This window comes from Triticum dicoccoides, chromosome 6B, assembly GCF_002162155.2.
Source record: "Triticum dicoccoides isolate Atlit2015 ecotype Zavitan chromosome 6B, WEW_v2.0, whole genome shotgun sequence".
NCBI lineage: Eukaryota > Viridiplantae > Streptophyta > Magnoliopsida > Poales > Poaceae > Triticum > Triticum dicoccoides.
In genome coordinates this window covers 579527791-579547678 of record NC_041391.1, presented here as the reverse complement: position 1 = coordinate 579547678, position 19888 = coordinate 579527791, and positions in this window count along the sequence as shown.

Below are 19888 nucleotides of genomic sequence, written 5' to 3'. Positions count from 1 at the left end.
TCCTCCATTTTGCGGTATGCCAGACCCCTCCCGATGAACAGGATCCTGTTTCGAACGTGGCTGGTCGAACACAAGGTCGTTTCCTCCATTCTACGGTACGCCAGGCCTCGTTTCCATCGCCTGTTTCGTCCAAGCCCTCCCGATGAACACGACAACGCATTCTGTTCCGACCCAGCCGGTTGGCTCCCCATGAACACGATGACGACGATGTTTCTCCATTCCGACCCGGCCATGTAGACGAGCCCTGGCCGTACGTATGCGTGAGTAGGCGTTCGAGACCCCGCCCGTATGTATGTACGTGGCCGTACTTTCTTTCTTGCACACTGGTCGTTGTACGTACGTGTACATGCTACGTGCGCGCCTCTACTACGACACATGTGCGCCTCTACATCGACTAGTATATATGTACGTACACGTTCGCGACCAGAATGACAATGCTATGTATGCTTCGACCAGGTGGGTCCTGACTGTCATGCACTTCCTTGCGTGCGAGGATGTAGCTGGTGGGTCCCAGCAGTCAGGGGGGCGAATCATTTTTTTGCCCGGACGCACTTCCTTGCGTGTGAAGATGTAGCTGGTGGGTCCCAGCAGTCAGGGAGGAAACGTTTTTTCTGTGAAATATGGTGGCCCGTCCGGTGGGTCCCTGCTGTCAGGTGGAGGAATCATTATTTTCCGCGTAATAAGGAGGCACTTCCTTGCGGCTGCCATGGACCCAGCTGTCAGCCTCTCCATGTACAGTACTCTTCCAATGGAAGTCGGCCGTTGACCACATTGACCACGCCGCGCAGAGAGCACCACGGCGGTGGACGACGGCGAGGCCTAGGAAGGGGAAGACGCGGCAGTGGATGCCCACGCGGAGAGGAGTACGAGGGTTCACTGGTTCAACTGCGGTGTGAGGCTGTCGTCCCCGCAGAATAACAGGGGTGTGGGTGAGTGGAGGGATGGCCTGGTCAGCGGTGGGAGTAGTATGGGAGCGGTGAGGCCTTCGCGGCAGCACAGCCGGCCACGGGAGGCAGGAGCAGGCGGCACGACTGGTGCTGCTTTGGGCGGCTGGAGCAAGAAGACCAGAGGTTGAAGAAGCACTACGGCCATTGGATGGACATCGTACGGTCACTGAAGCTAGAATCATTTTATATTGACTAAGTTGACAAAGCCCTTGGTACGCGTCAACTTAGTAGGCCCACAGGTCAGCCTCCGAAACGGTGCGCCCCAGATGTCAGGGGGAGAAATCATTTTTTGGGCGGCCGAAGCTAAGAATATCCGAGATTGAAGAAGAAGCACGACATCCGTTGGATAGACATCCAACGGCCACAGCTGCTAGAACCGTGTGTTTATTATAATAAGTTGACAAGCCTTTCATATGCATCAACTTATTTTTTTAGGGGACGCGTCAACTTAGTAGGCCCACAAGTGTGTGGCAGAGAACTTATAGCCCATTTGCAATTTGTAAGAATGTACAGCCCATTTTTGAATTCTAATGGAATTTACTACAGCCCATTTACACTTTGTTAAAATACATGCCATTTTCTAGCTAGGACAATGATTAATAATTTCAACCAACCGTTGAAGACAGAATTCAATGAAATTTTCCACATTTTGATGGGATCCGAAATATTTTTATCCCAAAATTTCTAGTAAGATTAAATATAATTTCAATATAAATTTATATTACGTAAAAATCCAATAAAACATTGCGCTCGCAACAATTAATGAAATTAAAATTTTCAATATCCAAAAATAATATTTTATAAAGTAATTATGTGTTTGGTGCATTTTTTTATAGTTACTGCCAAGTTTTTATAATTACATCCCATTTATTATTTCTTAAAGCACATTTTCTTGGTAAGCCTAATGCATCCCTCCTAGGAAAGATTTGCATCCCAGCGGGGCGGAGAATAACAACTTGACCTTGCCTGGGTATTCCTAAAAAAAGTATAGCTGGGCTAGCCATTTTCAAGTTGAAGAAAATTAATATGTGGCCTGGGCTAGACGGGCCACAGCCCGCCCAGTTAATACCTGCAACGATGTTTTCGTTGTTCTTCAGATGAGAAAAATTAATATCTGGGCTAAACATCGAAAAACTCTGCACTGCTCACACCTCAAAAACACAAATACTGGTCGAGCTGCTTGGTCCCAGCTGTCGGCCACTTCTTGTGCAATTCTCTCGTTTATTGACTACATAGGTTGACAATGGTGTGGGACCGTGATGTCAGGAAACCAGGAGGAAGCAAAAAAAATATAGTTTTTATATAATAAGGAGGCACTTGCGTACGTGAGGCTATGGCCCTGGTAGGTCCCCATTGTCATCCTCTCCAAGTAAAGTCATCTCCTCGCCTGCGCGCGCTTTCCGCCTGAAACAGTCAGTGCCGCCCGCCCCGCTTCCCGGTGCAGGAGATTGCTCTGCCTTCAAACGACACAAGTGACGTCCGTCCGTCCATCTGTCGCCTAGCCACAGTCATCCGCATTCGTTCCCTTTCTCCTGTCCACACCACTACTGCCCACCATGGCTTCCTCGCGCTCCAGCGCTCTTTGGGACGGGCGGACGATGGACCACAAGGAGATGGCACACATTGCTGCCGACCGGCTGGCCGGCGGGCAGCCGGAGGACGACGATGTCCCAATGGAGAACGGGGTAGTCGACAATCCGGTGCCAACCCCCTCCTCCGCACCATCCTCACCGGTGCATTGTACCATGACCATCAGCGAGGCCCGTGCCCAATATATGGACACGGTGAGGCAGATGCGTGAGGAGTAGTTCCGGGAGGCGCGGGCCGATGCTGCCTACAACCACCATCTCCTCCAGGAGCACCTGCAGGCGGAGGAGTAGATCACCGCGGAGCAGGCGAAGCAGGAGGCGCTGCTTGACTCATACCGCTCTGCCCGCAAGGGCCGCCTCGAGCGCTGGCGGTACCACATGCGGGTGGCGGAGGTTGTGGCCGCATACAAAGAGGGCGATTAAGCTGGTGAGGCGCTGTTTGGTGAGACCAAGGACGAGGCAGAGGACAATGCTGGCTCCGACGAGTCCCCGCTCCGTTGGTGTCGACGAGGCCCTGCTCTGTCGAGGCCCCGTGGCGCCAACAACGAGGCAGAGAACAATGTCGGCTCCCCGAGGCCCCGCCCCACCAACAACGAGGCAGAGGACATCGCCGACTCAGCCAAGGCCCCACCCTGCCGGCAACGAAGGGGAGGATTTCCATCGCTCCGCCGAGGCGCCGCCCGCCGGCAACGAGACAGAGGACATCGCCGGCTCCGCCGAGGCCCCGCCCTGCTGCTAACGAGGCTGCACCACACAGAAAACGAGGAAGAGTAGAACATGATAGGTCGCCGTCGCTCGGGTCCAAGTAAGGCCATCACTGCTACCCTCTGGTTGAAGCCAAGCTAGGCGGGTTGACCATTGACGGGCGGTTAGCTTCTTGGCGGCGATGTGGAGTCGGAGAGCTGTGTTGGAGAAGAACACTGCTTCTACTTAACTACTGGTGCAGTTGGCTGACTGACACATGGGCCCAACAGGCCACATGTCATTTACGCAACTGCACCTGCAATTAAGTCACTGAAGCTTCTGTTCGGCTCAGCAGGACACATGTGGGTAGCTTCGGTTAATTAATTATACCTCCAGCGCACCCCTTTTTAGTTGAAGAATGTATGAAATGTAATGAAATCCGGCATGTTTATACGAAATCCGACTGTGTATGAATGAATTTATTTCGATTAGTTCGAATTCCTGTATCACTGGCATTGGATGAACATGCAAAACAATATGTACTAGCATTATTCCCAGGGTGATCACCTCATTTGCAGCAGTTTCACATGTACCCCCTCCAGTCCTTTCTAGTCTGCATACAAGTTTTGTCTGCAGTCAAAGTATCTCTACTTTTACCAATCTTATAGAAAAAAGTATGCACTTTCACAATGTGTGGAGTAGAAAGGAACATAAGGAGTACAAAGAGTTTGAGCAGCTTTTTCGCGTTTCTATACATTGCAACCAAACACACAGGGTTGGCAATTCATAGATAACATTCAAAATAATCAATGATTTTGCATCTCAGTGACTCACATGTCAGAGGCAATATTTACTTCACAACTAAAGAATAAATAAAAAATTGATTGACGCTGCTAACGGCAAAGGGCGTCCCATTCGAAAATATCAAACGCATGTCTTCTTGCTAAAATCAATGAGACAAATTTGACAAGGTTGTCCCATTCCAAAATATCAAATGCCTACGATTGTGGAATGGGCAGGGTTTGCCATCAGTTCGTACATTTACATGGCACATCGTGCTAAATAAACCAGCTATTCTTTTTGTGCAGTTCCACCAAAATCAACCAAATTTGCACGTAGCTTTTATGATTTCGCCCTTATATGTTGCAATGCCTTGAACTTATCGGCACCTCCTTTCTTGTGGTGGAAATGAATGATTCGATTTATTCATGAACATTTTGTGCAGTTCCCATTGAAATCAAGCTGAGCACACTTTTAGAAGTGATTAGTATACTATGAATTGACAGTTTAAACATGCACCTACATGGTCCATGTAGAGCACACTTTTAGAAAAATGGAACTCACCAGAAAAAATCCTAGAACAATATTGTACTCGCGCATCACAGCAAAAAAATGGAGATTTGTCAGTCCTTCTGAGCTGAAGTTAGTTTGGTCTTGTGGGGAGTAATGTAACCATCCTTCAACTGCTCCTTCTAATGAGAAGATAGACATGGCTTCTTCATGCTGGCATAATCGGAACTAGTCACTTCACGTACTCCATATTCTTCTTCAGAGGAACATGATCCTGTTGTGCAAAGACAAGAGGACAACTAAATGCTAGCATCCCTGTTTGCTCGAAAAAAAGGAAAGGAAATATTTAAAACATCATAGATGAAGCACTTCTCAAGGACAATACCACTTTTTCATGATAGTATCTAAACAGTAGCACAACACCAATAGAGATGACAAAGCTCAATCATATGGATGAAATTAGTGTAGAGCATGCAGATGAAGCACTTCTCCGGAACCATCTGTTGCTATCTACTGTGGTGGCCATGCTTACTATATACTCCTCGATTAGTTTAATGTTTCCAACATCTTCTTGTGTAGTTCCACTAAAATATATGGTATCCTCAAAGAAGATCCCTGTTTGCACAAGTAGAGATAATTACGTATTACATTAAGAGTGGCATCAAATCAGTGGCAAAACAATTGCTCGTTCCAGCCATAGCAATAAATAAAGATGCAAAACTATATCATTACTTGTGTCATCATAGTTCCAGTGCTTCATTACAGCACCGGGAGTTGATTTTCGTTTTTCTTCCGCTTGTTCTTCCCCTTCATCACTTGGTTCAATAACAGACAAGCTTCCCCTTCAATGTAAGATTTGGCATGTCAATTAGCGAGCACAAGTATAGCACTAAACAATGACATTAATTTTCTCATGAAAGTGGCAAAATACAGACCAACAATTGTGAAATATCCTTCTCTTACCTCAATGGGATACTACGGTGCACATAAAGATTGGAAGTCTTGTCTCCATTTGTGCTGTTCACTAAAATCAAGCAACATTACCGTACAAATAGCACAACATATGAAAGCACACTGCAGAATCATGTGAAAGAAGGCTAGTACTGACCTCTCATGATGCGGAATTCAAACAACTCACAAGAAGAAGATCTGAACCAAATTTGCCAACACGGATAGGAAGTAAGATCTCCTCTTGTGCAGTTCCACTAAGATCAAGCAATCAAGCAACATTGTCGGTGTGACATTTTGGTTGAACTGCACAAAACACTCTTAAAACAAAAGTGTTTTGTGCAGTGCAACAAAAGGTCACAATGGCAACGAGGTGAAGTAGATAACCCTGTTTACACAGAGGTGCAAAGGAAACAACTAGTTGTCAATAACAGTGGATGACATAGAGGCCAACAAAAATAAGCATCTACCTTATCTAAATGGGAAAGAAAGCAAGACAATAGCATTTCTAAAATGGTGGCATTGATTAATATTAACATAGAGATTATATTAACAATAAAATTCATTAAACATGTAATTTTCTTTTAACTGTGGCAATGCATCAATTTTTCAGCGGCATTATTAGAGGGTGTTTGTTTACAGGGACATTATGGTGTAGGGACTAAAACAACTCCTTGTCAGTCCCATCTAAACCAAACAGGAGGGACTTTTAGGGACTAAAAGTGGGCATTTGGGACTAAAGAAAGAAGACCCCGAGGGAGTCTTTTTGGAACTTTTTCCAGTAGTTGCCCCTGCCAGACATCGCATCTTGTCTCGATTAGTTCATTACTAGGGGTAACATGGTATTTTAGCATGTCATTTAATAATCTCTAGTCCATGTTTAGTCCCTAGAACTAAGCAGGTAGGGACTAGGGAGTTTTTAACCAAACATGGCCTTAGATTAACAACAACTAAAGAGATGCATGGGACAGTGGACGCACCAGCACCATGTGCATCTACCGATGTACTATGGTGATGCACAGTCTATTGCAACAAAGAACAAACAACCAAGGAGCATATTTGTGTTGGTCCCTGTTTTTTGTTATCTTTAGACACCTTTCCCAATGTGAGCGCACCAAATCTAGTCCTGCTCAAACTCTATAGCCTTGTCCCCCAAAACAAAAGATCAGTTTGTTACAGATGTGCGTACTGCGTTTGTCATTGTTTTCCCTTTTCGACCAACGTAGGTGCTGGATAGCCAGTCTGTACTAGTACTTTCGCCCCTTCCTTTCCTCTTTGAACCACGTCCTAGATTTATGCGATACAACTTTCGCCACTACTTTCCCCCATTCCTTTCCTATGTGAACCACATCCTAGATTCATGCTATACAACTTTCCCCACTACTTTCCCCCTTCCTTTCCTCTTTGAACCACGTCCTAGATTCATGCTATACAACTTTTTTCCACTACTTTCCCCCACTCCTTTCCTCTTTGAGCCACGTCCTAGATTCATGGTATACATGCAGCTAGAGCAATGCATGTCGAATAAGTAAATTATACCTTAAGGTTCTTGGAGCGTGGTTCGGTGGGCAACAGGACAGCGATGAAGAAGAAGGGGTCGGAGGCCCTCCCACGCCGCCGCTGGGTGAAAGTGAATAGCTGCACCGGTAGTGGATTCACTCCCTCGCCAACGGCGGCAGTGTTAAGCCTCCTTCCCTTCCTTGCAGACGGATCCTGCCGTCTCTTTGACTAACAGTGAGGGGAGAGAGAGGCCAACGAAGTCTTGTTTAGATCTGGAGAGGGTGAGAGAGTGTGAAGAGAGCAACTACAAGCGCTGAGGCTCCATCGTGTATATATATACTGGAAAGAGAGTGTGAAGCGTGCAAGCCCTAGAAAACAAGCGCCGAGGCTGCATCTTATACGTGATGAGGTAATTATACAGTCACTACGAGATCGTATAGCTCCGTATCCATCCATTTTTACCAGTCAAAGAATCCTCCTGGCACAAATTATGCTCAAGTGTAGTTATCGAACCCGAGACCTCAAGTTTGATGAGCGAACAGGCTAACCAGCTACACAACCCTCCCGTTATGTTCAAGGAGAGGAAAATAACCTTTTATACATTCCTGCATTCGTGTGACAAGCATGCCGTGTTTGTGTGTGTGTGTGTGTGTGTGTGTGTGTGTGTGTGTGTGTGTGTGTGTGTGTGTGTGTGTGTGTGTGTGTGAGTCATCGGGATTTAAATCATAATCGTGTCATGTGGCTTTGGTGGTAAGACTATCCACAGTGGTGCAGAAATAATGCAGCCTTAGTCACCTTACCTCTCTCCACATAGTACGTTGGGTCCCACCAGTGAGAGGGTGAAACAAACAAATTAATAAGAAAAGTTAAATGCGCCAGCGGTGTATCTTACCTCACACATCTCGCTACTGCTCGGGAACACTGTCCAATTGATCCCTCTGTTCGCTCACGTACTATTTTAAGTGAATCCTTATTATAACATGCACACAATTTTGGGCACTTGTATTCGACCTAAGTCAGTGTGCCACCGTATCTCGTACTTACTACTCCCTCCGTCTAGGTGTAATAAGTCACGTTAGAAGGTGCAGCGGGACCAAGGTGTGTGTGTGTGTGTGTGTGTGTGTGTGTGTGTGTGTTTAACAGCATGTGTGTGTTAGAGAGAGCGACAGATCGACCTACTCCTACAGAGAGATGGTGTGTAGTGTATGATTTTAGCCGCGAGAGTCGGTGCATCCTCTCGTTTCCGGGCGTGTTCGGTAGGGACAGGCGGACAACTGCCACGCCCGCTCCTGACCAGCCTGGCCCACCCAAAGCCCCTCCATCGCCCGTGCGCGCTTCCCGCCCGAAACGGTCAGCATCGCTCCAAAGAATCGGTGCCACATTCATGCCCGAGCAGAGCGGATGCGACCTCTCACTGGTGCAAGAGTGATGGTTGCTTCGTCCGTCCAACTTACTGCTGTGTCTATGTGATTTGACGGCTCATTGGTCTTTATTACTGAGGCAGTAGGACTGCTGGATGTCCCACGCTTTCGGCGGAAGGAGGTATTACTACTAGATTACAATTTTCTCCATTCTTATAGCGGAGGAGTGCAAGAGTAGTGAAAACACGCAGGCTCAGTGATTACATGGCCCACCTCACACTATCACCATATTTTCTGGACACCGTGTGACACCTAACTCTTTACATAGTACTCCCTCCATTCCTAAATACTAGATGAGTCCACGCACGTTGCCGCGGAACAGCCGTATATCTCTTCGCGTAAAATTATCGATTTCATAGAACTAAATAAAAAAACTCTATAACCGCATGACAAATGTGGTAGCCAAACTAAAAAACTCCCATCATCATTTAGATCATCCCACGTAAGGAAAAAAGATCAGCCAACTCCTACTGCATAATGGGATTATATTTTTCTTTTTGACATGTTAATGGGACTTAAAAGCTCACTTACATGCATGCTACCGGTGCATGCTTGCATGCAGACATGTTGATGTGATTTAAAACCCACTCACATGCATGTCATGGTATTTCTGCATTCTTGCATGTGGCTTAGTGTGGAGCCTCTCAACGTCTAGATCAGACGGCTATTATGGACTGATTGAGTTCATCTAATGGCTACATTAATTTTGATGATGTGGCTCAAGGAGAGGATAGAGAATTCCTAGTAGTGGAGGCTAGCTATTACTAGTAGATAAGTCTTTGTAGAGATTCCACTAGGTGAACTACATACGGAACAAAATGAATGAATCTACACTTAAAATGCATCTATATACATCTGCATGTGGTTCATGGTGAAATCTCTACAAAGACTTATATTTAGGAATGGAGGAAGTACTAGTATAGTACGTACTGTAATTTATCAGCGAGATAAATTCGTACAATGCTATGAAGCTTCTAGCTTCTGTTACATGTATCTTGCGTCCAAGGTTGCCCGTTGCAACATTTCATCAAATACAAAGGAGACTAACATGCATGCTATTGCATATCAATGATTGATAGATCATAGCAAATATGTACTCCCTCCATTCCAAAATAAGTGTCTCAACTTTATGCAAACTTTAGTACAAAGGTGTACTACTACTAAAGTTGACACTTATTTTGGAACAGAGGCAGCTAAAGAAAAAAATGATCCATGCAGTCCCTAGCCCTTGAACCATGAACCCTAACTAGGCTTCAATTTGCTAGCAACGTTCGAGCTTCCTAAGAAATGAAGTTTGCAACCTTTTGACCATCGGATCATTTTGTGCAGTTTCACCAAAATCGAGATGAGCATCCCTGTGGCAAAGAAATTGAAGAAGCGTGATTAGAATGAGATTACTGGGACTACTTGATGAGACATAAACTCACAAAAATACAGTACGTAGAAGCCAGTAGAGGTATGTGCGGGGCAAAGAAGTAGAGAAATATCCACATGGAGTGATGTAGGCAGCTGGAGCAGTGGTGCAAGCCGGCTATAAAGGGAGTTGTACCTGAGGGATGTCGGGACGTAGCTCAACCTTGAGGAGGGCGGCGGGAGGCGGCAACTGCCCACATCGCGGCAGTGAGCAAGGGACAAAGGCAACCTCACTGGCTTTGTGAGAGAGAATGGCGGGGACCCCTGATCGGGACGTGCCGATGGTGGGTTTTCGCCGTCAGCGACGGCGACCGCATCTACACTAAGCATCCACCCCGTCCTTCGGCGGACGTGATTCGCCGGGATGTTAGAGATGTGGTCACAGTCGTTTTGTGCGAGAGAGTGTGAAGAGAGCAACCCCAACAAGCAACCGTGTAGGCTGGCCCGTACTGACTATGTATATAGTGGAGCGGTTTCCTTTTCTCTCCATATGAACCTATCATATTGCGTATGTGCCACTGAAGAAAAAAAACTTTATTTATAAATGACGCGGCACCTACTATTCGCTCTCCTATAACCTTGCGCTTGGCATCTCCAAAATATTAACCTTGTGATTGGCTCTTCGCCTCTTCGGGAAGTCGAGCAATAATGGTAGTGCAGTATATACCGTTCTGGCTATATGAGACCGAATGAATTGCTGCACGTCCACCACGTGGGCGAGGGTCGAGGGGCAAGGGAGAGTGCTACATACGGAGCAAAATGAGTGAATCTACACTCTAAAATATGTCTATATACATCAGTGTTTGGAGTATGTACTAGTACTTCATATTGAAATCTACTAAAGGACATATATATTCCAAAAAATATGATATAATCTCTATAACCAAGGTACTAGGGACGAGGAGTAAACGGAGGGAGTAGTAAATTTTTCTCCTCGTCCTACGAGCCACCGTGCACGTGGGCGAGGGAGCGCGCGTAAGGCGTACAGTACTAAGCAAGCTTCACCTCATCCCGCAAGCCACCGCACCCGTGGGCGAGGGAGATGGTGTAATAAGCAAGCTTCTCCTCGTTTTGCGAGTTGACGCGAGACATCAAAAGTACTCCAGTGTATAGAGCCTTGCCTCTAAGGTAGGCCCCACATGGTTTGCCTCTTTTTTAACATAACGCGTCAAGTCGCAATTTGTTTGTTCACCCGTGGTAGACGATCCTCCCTCCACCAAGTGGACAACCAGTACACGTGCCAAATTACCACGTGGGCTGCCTTTTCGTACAGAAATGAGCTCCACCGTGTACCCGCGCGGGTGTGGTTGGGAAAGAGACGGGAGTACGTGCGCCGTGCATGCACCTCTTCTCTTCGTGCACGTCCCCCACCTACGTGGGTGTGTGTGAGAGATACAAACCGCGTTCGTAAGTGTATTTTGTTTTGGGGGGTTGATTTCGTGAATGTATTTGTGGGAATATGTGTTGATGACATCTCAAACAAAATTTTGCATGCAATGTATGTGAAATGGAGGCCTATCCATATCATATATAGAGGGTCGGGCGATCCACGAGAAGAGAGGGAGAGGTCATAGATATCGATAGAGTCGAAGAGAGGATCAAGTGGGTGGGTGCGAGATCGATGAAGAGAGCCATCGAAATTGTTTGTGTGTGCAAGTCAAAGATATAGGGCGACTGACCTACCGGAACGTCAAAGGGCACAGGTCAAGTTTGTGTGTGGCAGGGAGACATGACTAGAGTGCTTGATGTATCGGTGTGTGGGGGTGGGGAGGGGCGTGGGGGAGGGGTAGGCAGAGGCCCAACTATAGAGGTAGAACAACTCGTATATGTGTTGAGAAGGAGAGACCCGGCTATGTCTTGAGGGAGATCGCTCGACATCCATACATAACTGAAGGACGTGAAATATGATGGGACAGAGAGAGAGAGAGAGGAGAGAGAGAGGGGGAGAGGGGTAGAGTGATGGATGGGTGATGGAGTTGCTTCTCGAAGATGGTGGGAGATGCCTACTAGACAAACTGAGGGTGGAACTGTAATATTATCAATAAGAGTGGGGATGTGTTTCTGTGTGTGCCTGTGCGTGATAGATCTGTCGAGATGCATCCATGGATGATGAAGGGGAACCATGTGTTTGGTAAGCAAACCTAACTAGATCGGTAGATCAATTGTTGTTTGTCGAAGGAAGAGAGACATAACTAATGAGATAGATCGATCGACGCGTGGGTAAAAACGAGTTATAAGGACCTAGCTAGCTATATGTATAGCAGGAGATTGGTCGGTGTACGTCCATTTGTTAGAAGCAAATAAGGCCCAGCGAGATGGATAAACAGAGAGAATGGAGCTAGGAGGTGGTGCGAGAGGCCCAGCTACTAGCTAGATAGGGGGAGGAGTGTGCGGTTGTGAGATCGATGAAAAGAGGGGCGAGAGTTTACATGTGTGTGTGAACATATGAGAGACACGAGGCAAGGACACATAAAGGAGGAGATTGAAGGTGCGTGTGTATGTTGTAGGCAGGCATCGTTGGAGAGGTTTATTGATCGGTGTGTGTCGGAAAGGAGTTGTGGAGACTCTGGGAGGATGACTTAAAGAAAAAAAGAATGTGCCCGGTGGATAGAATGCCGATGGAGGGGGAGGGCGAGGAGGGCGTGTGCATGCATGAGAGAAAGTTAGTGGTAGCTACAAAGGTTAGAGGATTGTGTGGGTGTAAGAGACTAACAAAGATCATAATTTGATATGAAAGTGGATTCATATATTTGAATAGGAGATCATAGTGTTTTAAACATATGCATGCATGAATATAGCGGTGATACGCGTGTTGTGCACATGTTATACCATAATGTGATAATGCATGGTGTTTGCAACTCACAGCTAAATGTCGAACAATCTAAACCTGTCACATCCCTAGATATGTTTTGCCCTAGCCTAGCCCTTCATGTGTGCATCATGTTTAAATTTCAATGAATTTGAAATGGGGATTGCCCAAACCCTAGCATCAAAGGAATTCACTAGGTTCAACTAAAAATTTTCTCAGTGTTTCCAAATGGCTTTTAAAAATGTTCATCATTTCTAGATAATGTTGGAAACAATAACCAGAGGTGTTGCACATTTTTCCATGACATATTTGGGCTCTGAATTTAATCATATAGTATTTGAATTTGGGCATTTAAATGCTAGTGAATATTTTAAATGTCCAAATAATCCCAAACTAAAATGTTCCATGCTGGATATATTCCATTTAGTGGCCATGAGCAGTTTGGTGATTTTTGGAGTCGCCTAGGTATTTTTAGAAAAGCCACACAGTTACAGAAAAATAGAAAACAGAAAATAAAAGAGAAGGAGGGAACTTACCTGGCCGCAGCCCACCTGGCAGGCCCAACACTGTGCTGGCCCATGCCAGCCAGCTGCTTCGTCCTCGCCAGGCAGGCACAGAGGTGACGCCGACGAGCGCGAGTTCGCCACGGCGCCATCTACTTGCCGCCCACGCCCCTGGACACCTGGGTGATCTCCACGTCGCCGCTCCGACCCCGTGGACACCTCATTCGACCCCCTACCTCTCTCCCTCGCTCTCCCTCCGCCATGGCCGACGCTGCTGCGCCTGCGCCACCGTGAAACCGCGTAAACCATCGTCCCCGTACTGAGCCACCGTGTCCAACAACTCAGCCGTTGTCGACTCCGTCGAGCAGCCCGAGCCCCGAGTGCTCACGAGCCCTGCTTCGTCTTCTTTGAGCTCATCTTCACCGAGCACCGCCGGAGATCCCCTTCACCGTCACCGCCGCACCAGCTCATCCCCGACCGCGCCGTCTGCTCCTACGTGACCTCCGTGAGCCCAGCTACCTCCTTCCCCTTTCCTTTCTTGCTCTCGAGCACCGTAGCGACTGCATGAAGCTTCACCGCACACGCCGCGGCCGAGCTCATCACCGACGTGACTCCGGCCACCCACTGGCCACACCACCATGTCCAACGCACTCACAGCACTCGCAGGAACCCATAGCACCACTCCACGCACCTTGCCGTGCCCCCTAGCACCGTGTTCGACCTCGGCCGAACTCCGACGACCGCCAAGGTCGTCGCCGGCGTCGTTTCCGGCCACCCCAAGCTCCACCACCGCCACCAAACGTTGTGGCTTGTTCCCAGCTATGCGTAGATGCCCTCCGCCGCTCATTTGGTCGCCGGAACGCGCTAATGCACTCTCACCGCCGCGTATGGCCTCGCCGGCGGCTAAACGCCGGCGGGTTTGACCCATTGACCTTGACCGTTGGGCCCAGGTTGACTCCCCTGAGTCTATGACAAGTGCCCCCCTGCTAATTAACTCAGTTTAGAACTAACTAAGTTTAATTAGTTTAACTAACTGTTGACACGCGGGACCCACTGGTCAGGTTGACCTGGACGTCCCATTGACTCGCTTACGTCATGCTGACGTCAGGATGACGCGGTAATGCTTTTCTGGTTTTTAAATAAATCTATTTGATTTATTTAATTCCAGAAAATGTCCAAGACTTCTAAAAATCATATAAAATCAACCGTAACTCCAAATGAAATAAATTATATATGAAAAATGATCAGAAAAATCCAATCTATCCATCTGTACCATTTCCATGCATGTTGGAAAAACTTAAAGTTGCTGTTTAGGACAATTCAATTAATTGGCATTTAAGAAAGCACATATGGAGTTTGAATTTGAACCTAGTGTCAAACCCACTCCGTTTAACTTGTTGCTAGTTGCATTAGGCCAATCAACAGCATATTGCCATGTCATGATCATGCATCATATTGTGCATTGCATTGATTGTGTTTCCTTCTGTGTTGCCGGTATTTATCCCCTTTCGATAGATGTGATACCAAAGATGAGATCAATGACACCGATGAAGAGCTATACTATCTTCAGAAGTGCCAGGCAAGCAAAACCCCCTTGTTCATTCCGATACAATCCCACTCTCTCGCTCCTGATCTCTTTTATTGCATTAGGACAACAACGATTCATCTGTTACTTGCTACGGTAGTTGAACCCCTTTATCCTCTTCATGACCTGTCATTGTCACGGTAAATAGATGAAACCCACTAGCATGAGTAGGAGTTGTTTGAGCCCTGTTGTGCCTACTCATTCATGCTTGTTTGTCATGCCTGCTACTACTTAGAGTTGAGTCAAGTCTGATTCATCGGGGATGAATCAGAGGTGTGTGAACATGTCCTACTGTGTGTGAGCTAAGTGTGTGAACACGATTTGGTAAAGGTAGCGGTGAGAGGCCATGTAGGAGTACATGGTGGGTTGTCTCATGGCAGCCGCCTCAGGAACTGAGTTCTATGTTTGTGATCCATGAAACAGTTACCACCACGCATTGGGCCCGAAACCAATGGACCCTCTCGGCTTCTTAATCACCCTTGTCCTCTGTCCAGGAGTTGTAAGTAGTTTCTGGTGTTTGTAGTATGCTGGAGGCCGTGGGCAGCGCTGACCCAAGGGGTGGGCTGTGATGCGGTAGGCACGTGGCCGGGTATGCCAGGCAACCGTTTGGTCTCACGGAACCCTGTACACATCGTTCGGGGCCGTATGTGGAAACCTCGGCCGGACTCCCTCTGGATGGAACCTGAATAGGCGATAAACCTGGATAGAGACTTGAGTGTTTAGGTAGGCTGTGGCCGACACCCACGTTGGGCTTCCGCTTGAAGGTTGCCGAGTACATGTCGTGTAAATGGCGGTAAGTGGTGAGAGCGTGTGTGAAGAAGTACACCCCTGCAGGGTTAACATCATCTATTCGAATAGCCGTGTCCGCGGTAAAGGACTTCTGGGTTGCCTGTACAGTTCATAGACAAGTGAAAGTGGATACTCTAAAATACACAAGATAAGTGTGAGTACTATGGATGGCGTTCCCGTAGGGAGACGGGAGCGGATCCATAGTGGTGTATTGGTTGGTGAATATGTGGACTCGTGTGCGCCACCTCAAAGAGTTGCTTGCAGTCGTAGTTCAGGATAGCCACCGAGTCAAAGCTGGCTTGCTGCAGTTAAACCCCACCACCCCCTTTGTTGATAATGATGCATATGTAGTTAGTTCTGATGTAAGTCTTGCTGGGTACATTTGTACTCATGTTTGCCTATTTTATGTTTTTGCAGAGAGACTTCAGTCTCGATAGTAGTTCCGCGTGAACTTCGACGTTTAGCTTGTTACCTCAGCTACGATCTTGTGCCCTCGATAGGATCTGGTAGTTAGTCATGCTTCTCAGCCTTTTTCATTTGTAGTTGTCCGTACTCAGACATGTTAAGCTTCCGCATGTGCTTTGACTTGTATTCTCTGAATGTTGGGCCGTGAGACCCATGTTTGTAATATCTCGCTCCTCGGAGCCTATTGAACAAATACTTGAGTCGTAGAGTTATGTTGTGATGCCATGTTGTATTTACACATATCGAGCATATTGTGTGTATGATTGAAATGCTTGGTATGTGTGGGATCCAACAACCTAGTTGTTTATCCTTGGTAGCCTCTCTTATGGGGAAATGTAGTCTTGTGCTTCCATGAGCCATAGTAGTCTGCTACAGCCCGGTTCACCAGAGTCCTGCTAGCCCAGCACTACTGCTCCGGAACACTTGACTGGCCGGCATGTGATTCACTTCGTTGTTGTGTCTGTCCCTTCGGGGAAATGTCACGCGATGACATCTGGAGTCCTGCCTAGCCTGCTACAGCCCGGGTTCCCCGAGTCCTGTTAGCCCAGTACTACAGCCCGGATTCACACGCTGCTGACCGACATGCTCGATGTTGATTCATGTATGCCTGTCCCTGTAAGTTAGTGCCACTTTGGGTTTACGACTAGTCATGTCGGCCCGGGTTCTCTATCATATGGATGCTAGCGACACTATCATATACGTGAGCCAAAAGGCGCAAACGGTCCCGGGCCATGGTAAGGCGACACCCGCGGGAATACCGTGCGTGAGGCCGCAAAGTGATATGAGGTGTTACCGGCTAGATCGATGTGACTTGGAATCGGGGTCCTGACAAAACCATACTATACATCAAACAATCTCACATTTTATTTGAATTTGTGATAATGTGTGGCGTTTGCAGCTTACAACTAAATATCGAACAATCTAAGCAATACTATATATTGAACATTCTCACATTTTATTTGAATTTGTGGTAATGTGTGGTGTTTGCAACTCACATCTAAATAATTGTAGGCGTAGGGGGCGGGGAGCCATACATAATGTGATAAACACATTATACATATGAGACATGGTTTAGATTATGAAGATCTAGGTAGAGCTAGAAATGTAATGTGATTTAAAATCAACATAAAGTGGATACAAAAAATCGAGTTCGAGTTCATACAATACACATAGTTCATATGTAACTCAAGACTAATCATGTGGTGTGTTGTGAAGATAATACACAAACGATGGTTTAACTTGACAATAATGATGATTGTAGATCTTATTAAAATAGAGAAATGAATTCAAATGATTTCACTTCACAAAAATCATTACTATAGATCTTATTCAAATAGAGAAATGAATTCAAATTTAATTCATATTGAAGCGGTAGTATATACGTTTGGAATGCACTAAAACGTTCATTTGAGTAGTAGGTTGCATGCATTATACACGTAGCAAAATATTTTAATTGAACATAACATGAATTCAAAGTTTTGAATGACATTTGTAGTGCAAATTGATTTGGTATAGTACACATTAGGCTTGCCTGGAAATTTGAACCCGCGCCTTGTTAGCCCGAAATATTTAAGATATATCTTTGTCTCGTTGTGCTCCGACAACTCCCTCCATCTCAACCCGCGCCTTGCTATTTTGAAATTACAACACGCGCAAAAACTCCCACCTCCTATGAAATCCCGACACGTGAAATGCCCGTGGTACCCCTGAACCGAAAGAACCGCCTCAAATCGGTGGGGGTACTTTCGTAATTTACCCCACATTTCGGACAAGTGCGTCCCTAAGCCATGGTTCCCCACTGCCATCCCATCCGCCCACCCATTCGTACACCAAGGCCGCAAAAATCCGCGACGAAGCCCCACACCCTACTCCGTCCGCCACCCAGCCGGAGCCTCTTCCCCGACGATGTCATCCACAACAACACCTCGACGTCCCTCATCCACCGTACCGGATGAGGATCCATCGTCGATCTTGTCGTCCCGCCGGTTCAGCCACCCCGTCCTCCACCTCCAAGGAGCTGCCCTGATGTTCCCCTCGTCTTTCGCGCCACCTCCATTCCCACACCACCGTCTTCACCTGCACCACGGGGAGAGCATCATCATCACCGTTTCCAAAGATGAAGTTCCAGCCTAATCGGCGCCACCAAAGAGGTTGTACACTAATCTCCGCATTTTCTTCTTGATTCGATCTCACGATGCTGCCGGTGCTCGGTCCCAAGCCTACACGGCGCGGCTCCATCCACGGCGGCATCGTCGGCCACTTCATCCACGGTGTCGCTCCCTCGGCGGCGACGTCCACATCAGTAGGACCTGCTGCTACTTTAGCTCTCGCTCGCGCTGCTTCGCTGCTCTTGCTCTCGGTCCCCTACCTGGTCTGCTCTTGCTATTGCTCTTGCTCGCGTTGCTGCTCTCGCTCTTGCTCTTACTTGCGATACTGCTCCGATTTAGCTACACTTCAGTCGACTGAATCGACTTTTGGGTCAGTCGATTTTCAGGGGGTGGGGGGCTCGCCGGGGTGAAGGAAGAACCAGCCGCAGCAGGGAGGGGGGCTCGCCGAAGAGGTACCCCACTATCTATCTTAGGGTTCAGGGTGGGGGCGGTGGTCGCCGGCGGTGGTGGGCCGGTGGCGTGGGGATTGCCAAAGAAAAAGCTCGGCATGGGGTGGCCTAAAGGGATGGCCGGGGCGGCGGCGGACCGGCGGTTGGGAGTGTTTCCGGGGAGGGCAGGGCGGCGCACCACCGGCCGCGGGCAGCAGGGGGCTGCTGTCTGGCCGATGGTGGCTGGCTGCTCAGGGGGGTGGAGGTTGAAGATGAACTGCAGGCCCTTGATTTTGTATCCAACGGCTGCAAAATCGACTAACCAGAGACAAAAAAGTCAGTCGACTGACGTGTAGCCTCACCTTGCTAGTGTGCTCAGTTTCGACAGCAAAATTCAGTTTCGACAGTTAAATTCAGTTTCGACAGTTAAGTTCAGAGATGAGCGGCTGATGTATTTTACATCTAGCACTTTGTGGTTATGTATTTTACGTCATGTATTGGAGATGCTATTAGAATTCCACTCAGGTTAATGTTGTCACTCTTGTCCTGCTTCAGCCTCGGCGTCGTACAACTCATCGGAGCTGCTCCAACGACGAAACCATCCATCACAGCAGAGCAGTACCTCGGGCTCCATCTCTAGACGCCTAAGATCTTCTTCCCCTCCTCCACAGCCAAGTCAGTCGGAGCATCCTCACCGGCCAACCCAATCACGCTGAGATCGACATGGCTTCATCAAATAGGTTGTACACTTGTTGCGTCTCTTTTTTACTCTACATGTTATATATATTGTCCACTGAGCACACATAGTAACGGGAAATACGATTATTTTATCCTACTATATGACAAGCAGTGAGGTACCAGGCAACTTAGCTATCCGTGATGGACTCTCTTGAATGCCATCATTATTTATCTCTGCGCGTTTGAGTTGTGCATTTGTCGTTGGCCCTGGGAGTTGAGCTAGTAGGGCAGTGGCCTGGGTCCAAAGTAATAGAAGTAGCACAGAAACATTTTTTTTAGTGTAGGTTTTCCTTGCTCAAGCCTGCCTACTAGAATCGCCAGTGCTTCAAAGTAAAAGTGAATGAAAAACACAGGAACTGGAAAGTTTCCTATGGTACTACTATTCATGAATTTGGTTCAAAGGAATGGAGCAAAGGAAAACTGTAGAATTTGTTCCTTTAGTGTCTCCTTGAAAGAAAAAACGTAGGAATTTTAATTTTCACTTGTCCTCCTTTTCAAATTCCTATTCATGAAGCACAAGACTAAGAGATAGTAGCATAATAGCATTATAGCCGTACATTTTCTTGTGGTTTGACTTAATCTCACCATGCTTCTTTGCATCCTGTGATTTTCCCATTGTTGTGAATCAAACACCCAGATTGGCAGAAATCATGTGTTTTTAAATTCTCTGT